The sequence below is a fragment of the Archocentrus centrarchus genome, chromosome 22 (genome assembly GCF_007364275.1).
Source record: "Archocentrus centrarchus isolate MPI-CPG fArcCen1 chromosome 22, fArcCen1, whole genome shotgun sequence".
NCBI lineage: Eukaryota > Metazoa > Chordata > Actinopteri > Cichliformes > Cichlidae > Archocentrus > Archocentrus centrarchus.
The window spans coordinates 235,554-252,804 of NC_044367.1; the positions used below are offsets into that span (position 1 = coordinate 235,554).

Genomic DNA, 17,251 nt, shown 5'->3' on the forward strand with positions numbered 1-17,251 from the left:
CTTTCTAGTATTATTAGTAATCAGGCTCAGGTGAACCTCTAAATGTGTGTTGCTGTTGTATCTTTAAGAATTGCACCAAATATATTCCAATTCACTTTCGGCTGTGGACAAAAATAGAACCCAAAATCAGTCCGAGGCACAGTATAGGAGAAAAAGAGAGCTAGCAATCTCAACTGCAGAGCCTGTCTCCTCATCTCCCCTGGTCCGTGAGAGCAGAACACACTGGTGCACTGGCTTTTGACCACGGCAATTTTAATCAGTCTTTTTCACACTTCATTGGGAATTCATCGCCGCCTTCCCCCTTCAAACATTGTTTGGGAGAGTTATCAGCGGCAGGCAGCATATCCGGTAATTATACATGCAAGGTAATGCTGGGAGCTGGGCTGAATATTTCAGCCAAATGCATGTGCTGCTGAGAGGCACTGGAGGGTACAGCTGCTTCATAATGCTGGGTCTGTAGCGAGCAGCCATGATTGAAGAATGGTGTCTGAGAGTCGCATCCAGAAAGCGGTCCTCAGCTGGGTGTGAGGGGAAGTGGGCTGAAAGTTTAAAGCAACACAGTTTGCATCACAATGAGGCACTGCATCATACGTGTTGTTCTTTAATGTAAATCATGAATTAAAGCAGATTGCCTGGTACAGAGTCGAGCATGCAGCAGATGGAGAGTGTGCGAGTTTCAGCACGTTGCAGATTCGAGGCACTACTAGAGACTAGATCGCGAAAAAAATTTTGATGGTGATTGTTTACTGTGTGAGTAAGAGGCCAGCTGTTAATAAGCTCTAAACACACAGCCAGAGAAAAACCACACACACACACTGAAACCACCAGTCAGACACTAGAGGGTCCTCTGGGGAACGTAGCAGCAGAGGCACAACAGTGACTCATCCAAATGGTCACGGCACACACAAAAACACACACACCCTCATGGCGGCCGAGCTGTCAGATAGCATCAGCAGCCAGCCTATAGAGCGCTGCTGACAGGTGTGGCCCGCCAGTCACACACACACACACACACACACACACACACACACCAGCCAGCCTCGTCCTCCAACCCCTCGCCTGACAGGAAACCTCATGCTATAATGTACCCCATTCTGTGACAGAGTCTGCGCGCTCTGTCGTGTGTGTGTTTATGGGTTTATCTGCGTGCATACAGTAGGCTGGAGCACACCAAGGCCAATCTGTGCAGTGCTAACATGCAGCCATGCTACTGCAGCTGAATTGAGAGCAGCGAGGCACAGAGACGGCTCAAGCATTGCAGTGAGATCAATAGAACAACACACAGCCTCACTAATTCTCTCTGTATTGTGTGTGGGATGCACAGCGCGTATAAAGCCGCGCGGCTTCTTGTGTTTTTCACAGTAGGGATGGTTTTTCTGACAATGGTCTCTCCACATGCATGAACCTACAGTGTGACACATGTCCGTGCTGCATGGAAGCAGATGAGACCTGAGTGTGTATGCATGAATTCAGCCCAGTCTCACTGCTAAATGTGTCACAGCTACATAGAAATGCGGCATTATTACAATAAAGTCTGTAAAATGGGAGATGTCTCCCTTTTTGGAGCAAAATGTAAAACTGAGCTTTGTCTACTTTAACCGGAACCAACATGTTTTTGTAAGTCAAGTAGTTTGATTCCTAAAACAAGTCAAACAACAAGAAACTAAACAGTGACTGAAAATAGAATGCAAAAATGATAATAATAATGATCCCACAGGTGACACATACCCCAGTCTCCAAGATGCATTTGACTCATGCTATCACCTCCACCTCCTTAAACAGACTGTTCTGATAGGCTGTACGTTAAAGATGGACATAATTTTGGCCTTACTGCTGTTGCTGTCTTCAGTTTATGCAGCAAGAGGTGACCATGCATGGACCAAGCTCCACAGACTGTATGGGAGCATCACACAGATACCTGTGGTCAGTAAAACCAAAGCAAACCCTCAAATTTCACTCAGCAAACTGGAGCGCAGTCTTCTTAGAAGGTCTGTTAGTCCAGTGAAGCACAGCAGCCATATTATTGGTCAGATAATTGCATTAATAATGCTCCAAAAGGCTCCAACAGCACAAACACAGTCCAGAGGTTGAGCTCAGGGACTCCAGTTAGCTGAGGTGAAGCCTAGCAGACAGTTAGCAGCTACAGCCGCCTGTGTCGCCATCAAGGTGAGTTATAGGCTGTAAACATGTATATTTCTGCTGGAAAGCTTTATGGGAACTGACTCACTGCGGCTCCTCTGCTGGACAGCAGAGGAACTGCAGCTTTATTTTGATTGCTGTTCTTTTTTTTTTTTTTTCCAATTTACAAAGAGAAAAAAATGTTGAGTGGCTCAGCAGATACACTTCTTCAGGTAACAAAACTATTTAATATCTGGATGTGAGGTGGCGCATTCTGCAGATAATCTGCCGTGTTTCTGCCCACGGGTACAAAGCAGATTCACACAGCCTTCGGCACACAACCGAGACACCTGCCTGAAAATGAACGATCTTCCTACCTGTATCACTGCTCATTGCTCACTCCTAATTAGAGGCCATATGTTTGGAGCGTGAAACAATCTTATTCTTACTCGAGGAGTACGCAAACGCACACCAGAAGCACACACAATGCATTCAAAAACACGCCAACAGATGGACCAAAAAACACGCAAACAATAGCCACCCACACTCGGGCGCATTAACACACGTCACTCACTACACACACACTCACAACACACATACACACACACGTATACAACCCACTCTGTTGCCTCTGAGCAGTCTAGGCAGATCAAATAATCATGCTTTCCATCTGTTTCCATTTCTCTACATTAGCTTTGTGAAGGCGCCCTACAGACCCTGTTAAGAAGCGCCGCAGCCATGGGTAAAATAATGATTCCTCTCTCAACCCCCCCACTCCTCATTATCTCCATCCAAAGCCAATTCAGTGACAGCGAGGAGATACGGCCCAATTGCATGTTATACTGTTCTGTAATGCCACCGTGCTGTGATATTATGCCGGGTTTGCAATGTAGAGGGCTTTTAATAGCATCAGAATGGTTATTTTGATGGGCTATAGCGTGGGTCACAGGATCGGCTGTGCCTCAAAAATCAAATATGATGCCTTTAGGAAGGTATTTCATATCCTGGACTAAACCTGCACCGTATATCTTAATAATTTGATCAACTGAATCAGGCTTACACTCAGAAATCGACATAAAGCACAAACAGTGGGATGAAATGAATAAGTGAAAATGATAATATCACCATCTTCCTCATGCACTGAGGTGGGAAGCTGAGATTCAGCCTGTGAGAGTGTGTGCCATCTTGCCATTGAGCCCAGGAAGGAGGTGGGGAGGGGAGGGGGGGCATGTTTGGTCTCTGTTATGCAAGATGGAAATGAGTTTGCCACGCTTTGCTGTAGCCAAGCTATTTTGGAACGGCTCACATCGGAAAACGCTGGGCCGAGCAGGAAAATTAGGTCACTTACACGAGCAGGGCAGCGGCTTCTTGCACGACAGTGGCGAGGGGTTAAGACTAAAGGAGTGAAACGTGTAGCGGTATTTATTCGGGGCAGGGGATGCACAGATTTGAGGGAAATGAACACGATGCGGGAGCTTAACAGAGGCAAAGCAAAAGGAGCGTTTTAGTGGAGACCCAGAGACGACCTGAATACATCGCAGCAATAGAGGGGAAGCGAGAAGCCGGCTTCACATTCCTCCTGCATTTTGTAGCAGATCACACTACACACTGTGACTTCCTTGTCTGTATGCAGAGGCCGGCGCTGACACACAGGGTCTGATTTATTATGCATGGGACTGTGGGGCACACTTGGTGAGGGAAAATGAGAAACGATGGCATCCCCCTTGTTAACAGTAAATATGTGATCCATCCCCCTCGTTAACCACTGAACTGAGATGAAGAAATGAAGGCAAAACTTGCACCCCCTTCCCCACCCCCACCCCTTCACAGTTATATTTGAACTAATCATCTGGTAGGATGGAGAAAATCCTGTTACAGAGACCGATAACAATGAGCAGAGATGCAGTGCAGCCAGAGGAAGAGGATAGACAGGGAGAGAGAGGAAGAGATAAAGGAAATGACGGAAGGAGCAGAGGAAGGACATGAGGAGAAACTCTGTGTGTATGTGTGTGTGTGTGTGTGTGTGTGTGTGTGTGTGTGTGTGTGTGTGTGTGTGTGTGTGTGTGTGTGTGTGTGTGTGTGTGTGTGTTAGGAGGAAGGCCCAGTGGTGCCTCGTCAGCGGTTTCAGGGGTCTGTGTCTGGGGAGGCCTGCAGGTGGCAGGTGGATATGCCCTAGTTTAGTTTAAGGAGTGGCACCACTGTCTGCTAACACACGTATACACACCTACAGACACTCACTCTCTCTCGCTCACACACTCACACACACATGCACTCACAGCCTGTATGTAAAAGAGGGCAGCCACTACTAGAAACACTTGGCACTGTGGCCGTCACCGTGATGTTTTGGAGGGTCAGAAGTGACTGTATTTGGATGAGTGGGTGGAGTGCAAAATTATCACCTGGGTTATCAAGCTGCACCCATAGACACACACAGATACTAAATAGCTCATTAGTGGTAATTAGACATGAATCAGGAAATGAAATTTGGAGTTTTTCTAACCCTAACCCTAACCCTCAATAACTTAAACTCTAACTAAAGACATTTTTTTTAAGCATCACCACTAAAAACATTACTTCTTAAACATCATGAAGACCAACGCTCTCTGGTACGGCCTCGTCTGTCACTGAGGCTTCATTTTATGGTGCAAGATATTCCGAGTTTGATCCCCAGCTTGTATGACTGTGAAGTTTGGAAGATTGTGGGATAGCTGCTAATCAGTGCTCAGTAACATCAAAATAAAATCCCAGAATCTCACTCAGCAAACCTGAGCTCTGCCTTCTTGGACAGTCTGTTAGTCCAATGAAGGGCACATTAGCCATATTATTGGTCAGATAATTCTGTAGAGTTGAAATCATCGCACTTCTGAGGTGGAGGAAACGTTTCATACCTGAGTTCATAGATTCTGCTGTGAAGAATAAACCTTCCTGTTGTGAAGCTCAATGTGTGTGCCTTTTTCTATTCTTTACCACAGCACCACACGTTGGCACAGAAAGCCTGTTGCCTCTCTGACGACAAACTTAGGGAGGCAACAAAGCATTTCGGAGCATTAAAAATGTTCCGAAAGGCTCCAACAGCGCAAACATGGTGCAGAGGTTAATGCTAGCAGACAGCTAGCAGCTACATCCGCCTGTGTCACCATCCACCTGTCAGTCAGACACACCACGCCCCTAATGGTAAATGCACTTGTTCTTATACAGCGCTTTTCTACTCCAGCTGAGCACTCAGTGCTTTATACAAAGCATATACTGCAAACTTTAAACAGGTGAATTATACAAACATCCCCCCCCCCCCGTACAGCTGTTATGAAGGGGGAAATCATCTCCAGAGAGGAAGCAGTTTCTGTATCAGGCTGTGAACATGTTTGTTTCTGCTGGAAAGTTTTAACATTGAAGTTTATGGGGACTGACTCACTATGGCGCCCCTGCTGGACAGCAGAGGAACTGCTTAAACTCAGATGTGCAGAAGTGCGCATGAAGTGTGTGAACAAGCACTTCACGTCCTTGCTGACCATTTCTCTTTGTCAAGGCACATTTTTTATTAGTCCCCATAAAAACATTGTGATTAAATGTAAATACATATGAGTGTAGTAACAGCTGCTGTTATAGCTGAAAGCAGAAGCAGACTAACTGCCCTTATCCCTGATGACTCACTGAGATTGCACTGTCTCTGTATGTGATGGATTTATTGATAACTGAGCCTCTGTGACAAAATGTCACAAAAACAGTAACAAAAGCACAGATCCTGGACTCCAAACAAAGCGACTGATTCAGCCGGAACGCACACGACAGAAACCCAGATTATCCAAACTAAAACGGCCTTTTACAATTCCAGCGATGGCCCCAAAAAAGGAACCAAATCAAAAAGTGTTCTCTGTGTTTGCTTCTGTTTGTTTGACACAATCCTGTCTGCGTCTGAGTTTGATTTTCGGAGCGAGACGTAAGCACCGAGTGGTCAAAATTGAAGCCAAATCATTGTTTCTCCAAACAAAGGCTGTATGTTGACGAAACAGAGCTATTGATCTGCGCCGTGCTTCCTGTGGCAGCGTCAATATTTATGCATCCGTGTCTGTTTATGTTCCAACTGTTGCATATTTGCATGCATGTGTGCACATATGCCTCCCCCCGTCTGCACAGTCGGTCCTGCGTGTGTGCGTTCGTGTGTGTCAGTCCTAAAGAGGGGCCGCGCCGCTGTCACGCCATGACACCTCTCATTTGCTGCTGTCCTGTGAAGCGAAGCTGAAGGCAGAGGTCAGGCCACCCTCACAGAGACGCTGCGGCTCAGAGCGCATCATGTCCGCCCGCCTGCCGCGCCGCCACACGGGCATCAGCACACACGCCACCACCATGCACGAATCAATCAAAACTACATTTGCACACACACACACACACACACTTTCTGAAGCTCCACAAAACACTTGCGTGAGCAACAAGCTTCAAATAGACATTTTCCTTCATGCTTCCTTCTCTCTTTCCTTTTTCTTACATCTTTCATTTCCTTCCTTCCTTAACTTATACTCCTTTCCTTGCTTGCTGTATACATCCAGCTTTCTTCCCTCCTTTCCTGCATATGTCCTCATTCCTTGCTTTGTCTATATCGCCATCTTTTTCTTCCTTTCTTCTTTTCTGTATATCTCACGTCTGTATCCTTAGTTCCTTTCTTCCATTTTCTTCCAGTGTACATCGCTCCTTCCTTAGCTTACTGTGTACACCGCTCTTCCTATCTGTGTACTTCCTTCCTGTAGACCTTTTTCTCTTGTATGCCTCCTTCCTTTGTTGCCCTCTTACCTTTTTCCTTATGTTTAGTACCTTCATTTATTCCTTACTTCCTTCACTGCATACTTCTGTTCTTCCTACCTGATTGTTTCCTTCCTTCTTTGATTTTCTTTTCTGTGTACCTCCTTCCTGTATACTTAGCTCCTTTTTTCCATTTTATTCCCATATGTTCTTTACTTCCTTCTATATTTACTTCCTTTCCTCCTTCCTGTGTACTTATTTCCTTTCTGTATACCTCCTTGCTGCCTTTATTCCTGTATACCTCCTGCCTTGCTTCCCTCCTATTTTTGCATACTTATGTTATGCCTACCTGACTGCTTCCTTCCTTTTTTCTAAATACTTGCATCTTTCTTCCTTCTTTTCTGTATCCTTCCCTTCCTTCCTTAATCAGTCACACAAAAATGTACAAATCAGTTATTCATATTTTCAATTAAGTGAACAACGTGCCTCAAATGTACAAAATAATATGAGGATCATGAAAACAGGCTTTTCCACCGCCTATAGCCAAACCTGCTCTGGATCCTGATTGGTCAATACAATGCCCTCCGTATAGGTGGTTGCCGCACTTCCTGATTTATATTTATTTCTGTGAAACAGAGGAACTGGGAGGACGCCTGCGTGTGAACCTGAATTATTCCTGCACAGCTACGCTCAGTAATCAGCTCCTCTCCAACACCACCTCCTCCTCGCTCCTCACTCCTGCAGGCCGTCCATTCGTCTCGACCAGTGTCACATGCCATCATCAATTACCCATTAGACAGTGTAATATTCACCCAATATTGCCCGCGTGTGACGGGGAGATTTTAGAGTGATCAAAACCGACAAATCTGATTTACAGAGCTCGCATAAATAAGGAGACGGTGCCCTCCCTGATTGCCCTGCTGAATAATGGATGCCTGTTTGGTAATCATTTTCCAATATCTCGCCACTTTCCCATGGACTGCCCTAACACTTCCTTTTTTATCTTCTCCTCCTTCCTTTGCTTCCTTCTCTCATTTTTTTTCCCTATTTGAAAATGTGCCTCCTCTTTTCCTTCCTTTTCCTGCATACATGCTTCCTTTCTTCCCACCTTTACATATACTTTCTTCCTACCTTTTTTCATATATATAGTACCTTGAGTGCTCAGCGAGAGTAGAAAACTAGTAGAACTAGTCCATACATATATACATAAGTATATATATATATATATATATATATATATATATATATATATATATATATATATATATATATATATATATATATATATATATATATATATATATACTTTCTTTATTTCCTTTCAATACCCATACTTTCTTTTTACCTTCTGATATTCTTACTTCTTCAGGTACACATCCTTTCTTCTTTTCGTCCTTCTGATTATTTTCTATATTTTGCTCTATAAATCCTTACTTTCTTTGTTACTTTCTTCTTGTATACTTCTTTCCTTCCTTGATATGCCACCTCCCTCCCAGTGATGTAACCAAACTCTTTGCCTCTTTGACCCAAAGACTCTGCACGCTTGCTTGACTTTTCAGTAGTGACGCAATCACTGTAGCGTCATTACGGAGGAGGCGGGTGTTGTTGTGATTGAAACATTTCCTTTAATGACTCATCATTTCATTGTTTGGAGAGAAGCTAAATGTCAACAGGTGCCAGTGTCGCTGCTGATTCAATTGTAATAGATCTGCAAACTAAGCAGGCTGAGGTTGAAGATAAATTCGACTTCACAGAGAAATTCATTTTCACAGTAAAGCGGGTAAAATGAGGTGAAGGTGGGCTGATAAATGCCCAGACTGACTCCTATCAACTTAGAACTGCAGCTGAGGACACAAAGATTCAATTAGTTCCCCCTGCACCGTCCCATTCTATCATTTATACTAAATGTAGTGCTAAAACTAATTGTAATTGCATGACAAAGACTCCAGCAGTCTGGAGGTCAGCGCTTTGATGATATCATAGCAGCGTTCCAAACAGCTGCTCCTAACCTCTTTGTAATATTCTTCAAGGCACCGTTGTGGCTCTAATGGGAAAAGGCCAAAGCAGGTTATGAAAATCCTTATTTACAGCTCGCTGCCAGGCTGTGTGAAGTAGGTCACAGCAGTTCCTGAAATGGAACGAACTCAGCTCACACCGTTTAATACTTTTCTTTGAATGCTTGCTGCCTTACAATGGCACTGGAGGGAGAGACACAGACACGGTGTTTCTGCTCGGTGAGAGCGTCCTGACTCTGCCGTTAATGCGTCTGCAGCCTGTGGGAAAGTCCACTTCTGACCTGACAGAGCAACCAAAACACACCAGCATCAAATCTGAAGTTTGGAAATATTTTGATTTACAGGGCTGAGCGTAAAATAATAATTAAAAAAATGTCAATAATGCTTGCATCCAGCACTGGAAGGGCTCATTTTCAAGCCTTGAGAAATGCTGCAGCGTGCATGTTTATCAGTCTTAGGAGGATTTCCGGCAGCACGTCCACTCTGTGGAACGTCCTCTAATGCCTGACCATGAAAAACAGCAGCTTTAGTCACGACGCCGCAGTACCCTGCAGATCGGCCGGGTTAATATGGAGCTACATCATCAGTTTCATCAGGCACTTTATGCCCATCATCATACACTCACACATCTGCATCTTATACCATGTCAGACAATTGTGGATAGGTGTGGGGCCAGCGTTGTCCCCCGAGGTGATGGATGCCTGTGGCAGGCTGTTATGCCACAAGGTGAAAATGTCCATTAATCAGCCGCACTTCCTCCACTGCCTCGGCTTTCCCATTACCAGCACATTCCAAGCAGCCTGATTGGTTTTTAATTGGCCTGCCCGCCAGGAGATAGATCGCGTTTTCCCCCGAGGAAAGGCACGAGTGTGTGTGTGTGTGTGTGTGTGTGTGCGTGTGTCTCTGGAGGAATACCCACACTGAAACGCTCCGTACACTGTTTTCCGCGGGCTTCTTTTTCACACGGGGGGGACAGACGACCACATCGAGGTGGTAACCTGTCACATGTACTGTAATACGATTTTTTTTAATCCACTAACAAGCAGTATAACCTTTCCCTATTGGATTTCAGTCCTGACACGACAGCCCACAACTACACAAGTGGCTCTACATGATATCCTAATTAACATAGCCAAAAACTACACTTGAACCCCATTCCTCAGACATTTCCATGAATCCTCCTTTAACCAAGCATACCTCGCTTCTTCCTTCCTTTCTCTATACCTCCTTACATCCCTTCTTCCTTCCTTCATGTACACTTGTGTCCTTCGTCCCAGTTTTTCTGTATGTCTCCTTTCTTCCTAATTTCCTGTATTCTTTCTTCCTTACCTTCTTGTATACTTTCCTCCTTTCTACATACCTTCTTCCTTGCTTCCCCTTTCCTTTCTTTTCCTGTAAGCTTCATGTGTACTTCCCTCCCATTTTCTTTCTGTATACTTCCTTCCTTTCTACCTACCTACCTTCCTTTCTTTTCCTTTCCTTCTTTCTGTATAATTGCTTCCTTCCTCCAGTGTCCTTCCTGTGTACTTTCTTGCTGTACGTGATTCCTCTTTTCTTCCCATATATTTGTCCTCCTTGTCTTCCTTCTTTCCTGTATACTTCCTTCCTGTATTCCTCATTCTTTCCTCCTGTGTTCTTCCTGTTTATTTTTCTGTAGCGTCTTTCTTTCATTCATGTTTCCTTTAAGCAGTATTTGTTTTTGATTTCCGTTTAAATGATCAGGTAGGAGACAGAAAGGATCAGAGGTTTTGGAGGTCAGAGCATTTTTCCATAGTAGTGACTTTGTGATCCTTTGAAATGAATTGTTTTTGACTCGTGTCACAATCACAGCATTTCAGTCACTGAATACAGCAGCCTGAAAATCTAGCGTGCTGCTGGGTAAAGTTTTACAGTATCTGCTGCAAATCATGACTCCGGCTCTGACTGATGAGCAGCATAATTAATCAGCTGCTGCGGGAGCACATGTGTGAAGGACGCGGGAGCAGCCACATCTTACACTGAGTAGATGTCAGCATTGACAATGTGTCGGCTCGAATAGATCAATCTGCCCGAGCCTGACCGCGTCACCGAGACTGATTGGAAGACCACATTGATTCCCACAAAGACGCACGCTTTCAGTGTGACCACAGGATGATCCCTCTGGCCTCTGAACGAGTCCAGAAAAAGACAAAAAATCCACATCAGGATGAAATGTTTCAGCTAAGACTGCTGCTGCCTAATCAGTGATTCATTCTCAGGAAAGAGAGCCTCGATGGTGCACACCAGGGTCATCTGATTTGTAGTCTGTAGGCAGAAAAGTGCACACACATTCTTTTCATCAGACTTATACATCCATGCATATGTGTGGTCTTCATTTATGAATTTCAATCATCATTTCCACTCCCAGCTTTAGCCGTAAATGGATGTAGACGCTCCCTTATTTCATCATTTGCATATAGAAATCTCAGTTAAGAAAAAGCAAATATATAATAAAAAAAAAAAAAAAGAAGAAGCAAATACACTGAATTTGGAGCTTAGACAGTCAGCGGGGAAATCTGAGACAAAGAAGAGAAGAAGAAGCAGCAAAGGGGGAAAAGTAACAAAGGAGAGCAGCTGTGGAAGTTCAGAGCAAACTGAGGTCAGCTCACAGAAGCAATGCAGACCAATATGCAGCTATTTATAGCACCTCAAATACCACTAACTATAATAACAGTAATAACAATAGTAATAACACGCTTGATCACTTTCGGACTACACTAAATTATCAGTAATTAACAATGATACATTCTACATATTAATAGATGTACTCTGAATAAATCAGCTGCTTTGTTTAATGTGTTAAATTCCATCCATCCATTCTTTTATCCTGTTCAGAGTCGTGGGGGGGCTGGAGCCTATCCCAGCTGTCACAGGGTGAGAGGCGGGGTACACCCTGTACAGGTCACCAGCCTGTGTTAAATTTACTTTAAAATAAAAACGTGCATATCTTTTTACTGCACGAGCTTCCTTTAGAAATACCAGTTTATGTGCAGGGAAAAGTGCATGCATGCTTTTTGTGCCAGAGCATCTCTTCTATCCATGCAGTGCTGCAGAGACCATCATCAAATCATCCTCCTTTCCTCACAGGTATAATACTATCAAGCAGTATTAACTGCATGAGCTGCCTTTCCCTCTTTTTGTCTCCTCATATAGAAATCATTGTGTAATCTTCACCATGTGTTGCATAATCAAGTTTTGCACAGCCTATGTTACAGGAACAGGTGTGCTGCAGAGATGCTGCACGGATGCTCAAAGACAAATGGAGAAAATAAACTTAAATCTACTGAAATGTGTTCATATCACACAGAAGAGAATACCAGAAAATAGTTTTTACTTTTGAAAGCTGCTCTCCAACAAAAAAAAAAACATCCAGAAAAATCATTTTGTTTTTCCAAACTTCAGCTTCAGGAACTCCTCATTGGTGCGCTGCATTCAATTTGTTTAAATGTTTAACTGTCGACGGCATTCATCTGCTCCGCTCTCGCTCAGCATCAGCAGCTGCTTCTGTTTCATACGGAGCGTTTGACATTCACGCTGTCATCAGCTGATCCCATCCTAAACCAGAGAGCCTAGAACACGGACCTGATCCCTCTCTGGCTAGAAATACCCATCTGTAATGCTTTAGTCTAAAAAATAAGCATCACTCACACAGCACAAATACACACACACATTACATTGAGATTTTCACTATAATAATTTCACTTGAATTTTATTTATTCTGAGATTCATTTCAAGTGTAGGAAAAAGAACAAAAAGATTATTAAGATATTATCTGGCTACGAGCAGTATTATAATAATGTAACGTACGTGTAATACACAGCACATAAATGTTATGGATATTCCTGACGACTCGTTCACTCAAGAATTCAAATTAATTGACAAGTTGAAAAGTCTCCATTCTGAGAGATGATGCTGAACTTTACGTTTACAAGTCATCTATGTCAAGTCGACTGCGACGCCACGACACACATCGAAGTCCTGCAGAACCGCTACAGTTCAACAGGGGGCGCTCTGAGATCATCCTCAGTGAACAGCAGCGAGTGGATAAAATAATTACTTTCTGCTTCCAGCAGCACGCCGTGCTGCAACGTCCCCGATACTCACTGAAACGATTTTTTCAGCAACTTGTGAAACATCTACATAGAACCATGTCTATTTTCTCGAGCTCCTCCCGAAACATATGCGCCTCATTCATTTAGGACGTGCCTGAGAGCGCCACCTATGGGACAGGAAGTCAGCAGAGTGGAAGTTCGGATTACATTAGAAGTTTTCTGGAATTGCTTCCTACCTCGCCCCGCTCGAGAGAGATGCTGCCTTCTAGTGGTGGGTGGCGGTGTAGCATCTTTGACCCAACAGTTAATAAAATATGAATAATAATTTTTTTCTGATTATTATTCTGACACCCATTAATGAAACGGCCGTGTTCGATCGTCGGGTCGGCTAGTCGTGCAAGTGTTTAAATGCACTTAGCTGCTGTGAGTGAGGCAGCAGAGCCGGTGAGTCCAGCCTGAGTGCACAGTCATGCTCTATGTTACCGCATGGCTCAGTCCTGCTAAGCGTTGCATGTTCATGTGGGATCCAGCCATTCAACATGGAAGCTAATATTAGCACGCAGCTGCCCCCCCCACCCCCCACCCCTGTCGGCTGCATGAAGGGGATCCCCAGGAGGCTTTTTCCTGCTCATTCATTAGGCTGCTGAGCAGTAAGAGACACAGTAAAGACCCCCACCCGTTCGTAGCTGCAAATTTCCTCCTCGCGTCGAAGCTGTCGCGCGTTACAGTGACCGAGTGCATCTCATGACCTTCCATATTCAGCAATCCCATCAACACCCAATTTCCTCTCTGACGAGCCTCCCGTGATTACGAGGGGCTGGGTTCGTTCACTTTCATGCCACAGAGGAGGGGATGGGAGGGAGGAAGGCGAGGAGGAGTGGGGGGTTCCCGTAGTGTTGGTCTCAGTCAGACCCAGGTAGCGTGCTTTCCCTCTATAATTTAATCACATTCAGCGGTCTCGCTGTCCTCGGCTCGCTCAGCAAAGCCCATCAGCCCCACGCTCTCTCTCTAACAAGCAAGACGTCTCCTTCCTGCCGCGGTTTAAGGAACATCCCGGAGAACACGGCTTCACCCCCCCTCACCGAGCGGCACAGAGCTGCACTTCTTACTGTAACTGTAACAGCAGTTTCACAGGTTTAAGATGACTTCAGACTGAATTCAGGATTGTTAAACTTTGCACCGGGCTTTTTAGGGTTTTATTAAATTATTCTTTCATTTTGTGCAAGGAAAAAAGAACTTCGAAGTTCGTTAAACTTATTTAGAGTTTGAGCTTTTCATCACTCTACCTTTGAATCCGATTTACAGATTTATTCGACCAAAGGAATGAAAAAGGGAGGGGGGGGGGGGGGACTGATGGCACACAAAGGACAGACTTTCTAAACTGCTGATACTGGCAGACAGTTTATCCCGACCTGCAGATACTTTTACTTTGCAAAGACTCAACAAATGATGCAGCTCAGTGAGGATTTCTCTCCAGATGTGTTCGAATGCTCAGTCACTGTGAAAGCAGCAGATCACATTGTAGCAGAGCTTTGTTTGTCATGACAGAATGAAGCATGTTGTAGACATCTGTGTGTGTGTGTGTGTGTGTGTGTGTGTGTGTGTGTGTGTGTGTGTGTGTGTGTGTGTGTGTGTGTGTGTGTGTGTGTGTGTGTGTGTGTGTGTGTGCTACCCCCAGCAGCACACGCACACACACAACATCTGCATCGGCAAAACCGCCGTTTGTAGGAGGAAGCGCAGACCGAAGGGACTGTGTGTGACTGAGAGCTGACTGTGTTTGAAGTTTGAGCTCAACTTCAAATTGGCTCCCTCAGCCTCTATTTCCACAACTTCCATGAAGACATCAGAGTGACAGCACATTTGTGCACAAATAAAAGCGCTTCAGGAACAGAAAATTGGAAAAAAAAAATCTTGTAATAATCCAGTATTTAGGAGCATAATGAGGAGAGATGTTTCCAGAAAACAGTGTGAGTTTGCAGAGCAGCATCAACACCAAACTTCCACAACAAACTTCCAAAGAATTCAAGTTTCTACATGATATTTCTCACTCAGCTGCAACAGCAACGCAACAACCCGCCGGATTGCAGCAACATCACAGAAATAAACCTGAACAATGAGACACCAGTGCAACTACAAGACTCGGATTGAACCCTGAAGTGTTCTCCCACTCGGGCATCATCTGTGCAGGGCTGCAGATAAACATCACATCATCACATCTACGGGAAAGCGAACACACAAGAAGCCATAAATGAGCAGAAGTTACCTTCCAGCTGCAGTCTTCTCTGTAAACTTTTCCTCCTGCTCTCCTATTTTCAGCCTCTCCTTTATTTTTCTCACTGCAAAGTTGTGCTCTCCTCCTGCATGCAAATCATTTTTACGACTTGAGAGATGTGACTGGGAACGAGGGAAGGAGGTGGAGAGAGAGCAGAGAGGGAGAAAGGATGACAGAGGGGTGGAGGAGTGGAGATAATGGTTAGAAGGCGGACGACCAATGGGGCCCAGAGCCTAATGGAAAAAAAGGGAATCAGGACACACCAATGAGGAGAGAGAAAGAGAGAGAGAGAGAGAGAAGCAGGTATGGCGAGAGCGCAGTCGGGAGGAGACGGCGTAACGCAGACCGAGAGAGCCACTGAAGGAGAGAGAGAGCGTGCAGAGGAATAAGAGAGAGGGGGAGAGGAGGTGGAGAGAGGCGAGGATCCCAGGCGAGATAGAAATGCTCAAAAAAAGGGGATGGAAGGAAGAGGCTGACTTACCCGGGTGCTGCTAGTGGTATCCTTCACACGCTGCCTCGCAGACTCCACACACACGTACATACACACACACACACACACACACACACACACACACACACACACACACACACACACACACACACAGAGGCGGTGATGGAGGCGCACGCTGCTCTGCCGCTGCTGAGACCAACCAATAGCAAAAACAACAAAGGAGAGAGAGGACTGCCAAAGCCGGCTAGTATACCCTAAAGCAGTGTGCGTGCGTGCGTGTGTGTGTGTGCGGCTGGGAGTGTGTCTGAGCTTGTGTTTGTGCTGGGAGGAGATGGAGGGACCACTGAAGGAAGCTGAAAGCGCTCCTCTCTCTGCATGTATGTCCTCCAACACTCAGTATGTTGTTCTCCTCCCTTTGCTGCCTGCTAATGTGCCCTCCCTTCCCCTTCTCCCCCCTCTTATACATTTATTCAGGGCTGCAGACTGTCTGCTCCCAGAGTCAGTGCTTCCCACGGGCCCTGCATGGGCACACATGAAGGGAGGGAGCAAAGGGAGCAGAGGGAGAGCATGTACGGCGTGTTTCCTTCAAACGACAGAGATACAAATTTGTGCCCTAAAAAAGGCGAAATGAGCTCCAGTCGTGGTTCAGTGCACATCTTTCTGGAGACAGAAACAGGAAGCAAACTTAAAGGAAGTCTCTGCCTCATCGCTGGTTTGCTGTTAATTAATGCCCCCCCCCCATCCTCCTCTTCTTCCTCCCGCTCCTCCTCCACCCATCGCAGGCTTCGAGGCTGGCTGAGCACCAGAATTAAGAGTGGAGAAGAAGATGAATGAGTGTTGAAGCAGGGTAGCTGCAGCCATGTGGAGTGCACAATAAACAGGGTGACATTCATGTGTGGGAATAACAACACCGTGATTTCCATATTTACACAGATATGCAAACACACACAATGTTAATTTGATCCCTGAGACATCATCATAATTAGATTATAAATTAGCTTCATTTCTTACCGGACAAGAGGTGCTAATTCATTCATTCATTTCCGCCCCAGTGGGGCAGCTGGAAACGGGGCCGCTCATATGATGCAGACAAGCAATAACATTTTCAAATAAATTCATGTTTGCACATAAATATTCAGAGCAGACGCAGGCCTGAAATCAGAAATGAACGTATATGAAGCTCCAACAGTAAACAAATCAAATGCATCCAGCAGCATTTTACACAACCAACAAAGCTGCCAGCAGCAGCAACGCATGATAAGTACTCTGGGGGGTTGGGACTGCCGCTGCCCTCTGGGTGTTCAATATTACCAAATTCAAATTCTTATTTGCCTATGTTAATGCCAATCAAGCACAATTAATTTAGCCCACACACTTTAACAGGCAAACAAAGCAAAGATGCAGGAACGCGGCAGCAAAGTGAGGAATCACTGCAGGCTGGAGATCATCTGCAGGACCCACCTCCCAGAGAAGAACATTTACCATTCAAGTCACCAAGCAGCCGTTTATTGCTGTGTGTTGTTCGTAATCATGAAAATGTTCCCTAGCATGAATTTGTCAGTCTGATGGTGTGTTACAGCCACAGCCAGAA

At 45.0% G+C, this 17,251-nt stretch overlaps 1 protein-coding gene across 1 annotated transcript in view; it reads right to left on the bottom strand.

The window, feature by feature from the left end:
* Positions 1-15,793, bottom strand: part of myt1lb (myelin transcription factor 1-like, b) — a 145,832-nt gene extending 130,039 nt beyond the window's left edge. The window contains exon 1 of the mRNA XM_030718267.1: positions 15,691-15,793. The gene's annotated coding sequence lies outside the window, so the exon portion shown is untranslated. The remainder of the gene's footprint in view (positions 1-15,690) is intronic.
* Positions 15,794-17,251: the final 1,458 nt, after the last annotated feature.